The sequence below is a fragment of the Caloenas nicobarica genome, chromosome 5 (assembly GCF_036013445.1).
Source record: "Caloenas nicobarica isolate bCalNic1 chromosome 5, bCalNic1.hap1, whole genome shotgun sequence".
In the NCBI taxonomy this organism is placed as follows: Eukaryota; Metazoa; Chordata; class Aves; order Columbiformes; family Columbidae; genus Caloenas; species Caloenas nicobarica.
The window spans coordinates 10732034-10735869 of NC_088249.1; positions in this window are offsets into that span (position 1 = coordinate 10732034).

Here is a 3836-nt window from a genome sequence, read left to right on the forward strand (position 1 = left end):
GCCCCGCCGCTGCCGGCGCGGGGAAACCACTCCCCCGGCAGCGCCAGCGGGGCGGCGCGCAGCCACGGCCCCCCGGCACGGCACGGCACGGCACGGCACGGCCCCTCGCCGCGCCCCGGGCCGCCCCGCGGGGGAGGGAGGAGGGGCAGCCGTCGTGGTCCCGGCGCTTTCCGTGGACACGCGTGGAACAGCACGGGCCCGGCCCACGCAGCGCCCCACGCGCGGGACAGAGGGGCCCGGGAGGGGAACGGTCCCCACCTTTGACCTGCTCAGGGTTGTGGAGCTGACATAGGGCTCCCGAGCTCTCCTTGCAGCAGTCCCTGCTGAGAAAACGCTAAGTTTAGGAGGCATAAACTTTTTTTGCTCTTTTGGTGGGTTTCTTGGGGAGGGGGTATTCCCCCCAGAGTGAGTTTCCCAGCTGCATGCTCAGCCCACAGCTGGGACACGTTCTCCTGTGGGCAGCATCCCATCACTGCCCTGTCCAGAGGGGCCACGGAGCTGGGGCTGGCAGGGAGACTGTATCAGAGGGCTGCCACTGCCTCAAACCCACAGGAGGGAGGCTGTCAGGGGAGTATTTGCTGCTCTGCTCCTATTTGTGACACTGGGGAGAGAGGCAGAAAACACCCACAGTGGGGTGAGGCAGTGTCGTGGCAGGAGGCTGGGGAGCAATGGCAGGGGAATGTGGTCCTGGAGGGCTGTAAAAAGGAGCATGGTCCTCCCCGCTCTTGCCTGTCCCTCCGGGAAGCAGCTCAAGTGCACACACTGAGTGGTGCGGGGTGGGCTGAGACCTCCCTTTCTCCCTCTGCACATCCAGCAGTTGGAGCTGTGGGTTCAGCCTGCGGAGATGCAGCCCCTGGGGTCCCCTCTTCACTTGGCCCCAGGGGCAGGGGGGCTCCGTGGAGGGACTGCACTGTGGCTGCCAGAACAGGCCTTTCCTTCCACGCCTTTTCCAAGAGCAGTGCTTCCAGCACAAGCACACAAGAGCATGATGGAGCAGCACGAGCACTGAGATGGGCGCAGACCAGGGAAGGGCCATTTCAGCATTTGGGTCATGTAACCAGGAGCAGGGCTGGGGACATGTGCACGGATGGCACTGAGCATGTGGAGCCCCCAGGGATGTCACAGCTGCAGTCTCTGCCCAGCCAGCAGCACGCAGGGGAAGAGGACACAAAGTGTAGCCTCCACTTCAATTGCCCCTGCTCAGACTAACATTGAGTTTTCAGGAAACAAGGAGCTCAGCCCCCATTTCAGAGCGATTTGTGCTGGGCTGGTGGGGAGATTAATGTCAGCTGCAGATGATTGAAGGGAAAACACCTGCCTGTTTCTATGTGCAATGCTGAAAGGTAACTGAATTACAGCAGTGGGACAGTGCTGGAACAGCTGCCTTCAGCTGCTCATGCACCCAGGACGGTGGATGGGAAGGATCTGTGTCCATGCCCAGTGAAACCACTTGAGAGTGAAGGCAGCTCCTTCCCAAAGGATATATATAAATACATGTACAGTCTCTATAAAGAGAGTGTATCTACCAGGATGTTTTCCAGTGCCAAGGTTATGGATATGGACTTCCATGCAACAGCCATCCAAGAACGGATTGTATCAGTTCTCCTTCAGGAGCCGCTCCTGACCTGTGAGCTTTTACACATTGTGTGGCTTTTACATGCTCCTTTTGCAAGTGTATATAAAATGTAACTATGTGTTTAAACCTATATGGGCAATATATAGCTTTGGTGTATAAAGACATGGTGTGATGAGAATGAACTCTGCTGTGGCAATGGGCTGGCCATTTGTTCATGGCAGTTTTGTTTCCAGAGTCATAATAGAGAGTTATTCTTGTCTGAGGACAGAACAGCTGTAAGGGTAGATTTATAGAGTGGGTATTAAAACTGACTTCGCAGTGACATTGGGAGTTGCAGGAAGTCTTTAGGAGGGTGTCCCTGTAGAACCCAAGGTGATATTAGGGAGCCTGTGCCCTATCAGGCCCTTATGCAGTGCAGGTGATGACTGGGATGTGCCAGGGTCCAGCCAAGGGGCTGGGCAAGCTGCTCTCCTGGGTCAAACAGAGAAAATGCTGCTGCTGCTCTCTGTATGTAATGGCACCAAAATCTTGCAGGGAGTTTGGTGGGGACAGTGTGGTGCCACTGCAGGACCTTTCCCTCTGCTGCCATTTCTCCTCTCCACTCCCCATGAGCAGGTTCCTGCGTGCACTTTTTCCTGACTTGCATCACCAGGAGTTGCAAAAGACAAGGTGGAGACCAGGGATAGGGGGTAACTGCTGTCCAGAAAAAAAAAAAAATTTTTTTAGTTTTGCAGATTTTTTGTTTGTGGTTTTGGTTTTTTATTTTTGGGAGGGGGGTGTTTGGTTGGTTTCGGGGTTTTTTTGTGGGTTGTTTTTTTTTTTTGTTGGCCACAAGGAAGAGAAGAACAAGCTTCTGTCTCCACCACAGAATCTGTATAGTCCCGGGTGGCAGGCGAGCCTTGGCGGCACACGAGGTGCTGCACCCAGCGCTCTGGGTGCTGCGGGATGTGCTGTCTGCGCTCAGCCCCACGGGTGCCCTGCAGAGTGCGGTGGGGCTCTGCTCCTCTCAGAGATCGTGGCAGAGAAGTGTGCAGTTGTGTTTCTTCCTGAGGGGCTTTCAGGTAACAAATGCAGCTCAGAGCCTCTCTGTCCTTCCTCCCCACTAGTATGTCGGGGACTTTGAGGGCTGGGCACTGGTCGAGGGCTCTCTCCCCTTCTTTGGATGTCATGGGACAACAGGCAACTGCTAGCTCAGACAGCGCAGGTGGCTGGGACGCAGCCCGGACAGGGCAACAGGGATGGTGAGGTACGATGCAGACAACCAGAGCAGATGGCTGACATCCTTTGGAATCATGAGAAATCCTCTGACGTTGTTTGATGGTCCTCTTGTAGCAATACCTCAACTGGGTGTTTACCATGTATCTGGTGAGGAAATGTGACCCTTCTTTTCTCACATAAACACTTGTGATACAGCTCATGCCTCTGCCAGATGTGTCTGTGGCAGTTAGTGAGAACATTCAGATGAAGCAACCAGCATCTGCCTGGTGCTCCCCAGGTGGGCTTTGGAGTTGTGTTTGCAACCTTTGAGTCTCCGAGTTGGGAATTCACCTTCCCCCATTGGCAAGTTGATAAGACACCAGCTTGGAAAGCAGAGGATCTCTCTGGGATATCCTCTGCATGGGCTCCTGGAAGACCCATACTGGTGGCTTCTGAAGCCCACCACAGTTTCTAAAATAGGCTGCATGGCAAAGGCTCTCTAGATGATGAACAAAGTAAGCGCCAGTCAGGCAATGTTATTGCTGCAGAATGCATTTGAACACTGCAAAAACTGAGTTGAATTTTGTGATTAATTATGCCAAGAGCCCCCAAGTACAGGTTAGATGCCTTTATCATATAAATATAATGAAAATAATTCTTGGCTCCATGAGAAAGAGTTTGCCTTTGCAGATCTGGAGGAACACTGGTGTGGGAAGAGCACTCATCCTGCACACGAAGTTAAGACAGAAACCCATGGTCAGGAGGCTCGGTGAAACATGCTGGTGCTGAGGCCCTGGGTGACACCAGCTGCATGTGCCACCTCCGTTTTGTCAGGAGAAGACCACATGCAAGCTCCTGGTGCCAGCCCTGCTGCATCAGAGAAGCCTCTTGGCCTCTGCCAAAGTCTGACTTGCTATTATGGCCAAAGGCACCCAGGTTAGACGTGCATTTTCCACAAGGTGGGTGTCTACAGCGGTGCTTGCAAGTGTCTGTGTCTGTCTCCTGTACCTGCCTGTAGATCTGTGTGCAAGAGATGCAGCTGTCACCTTGCTTCTTCAGGGTG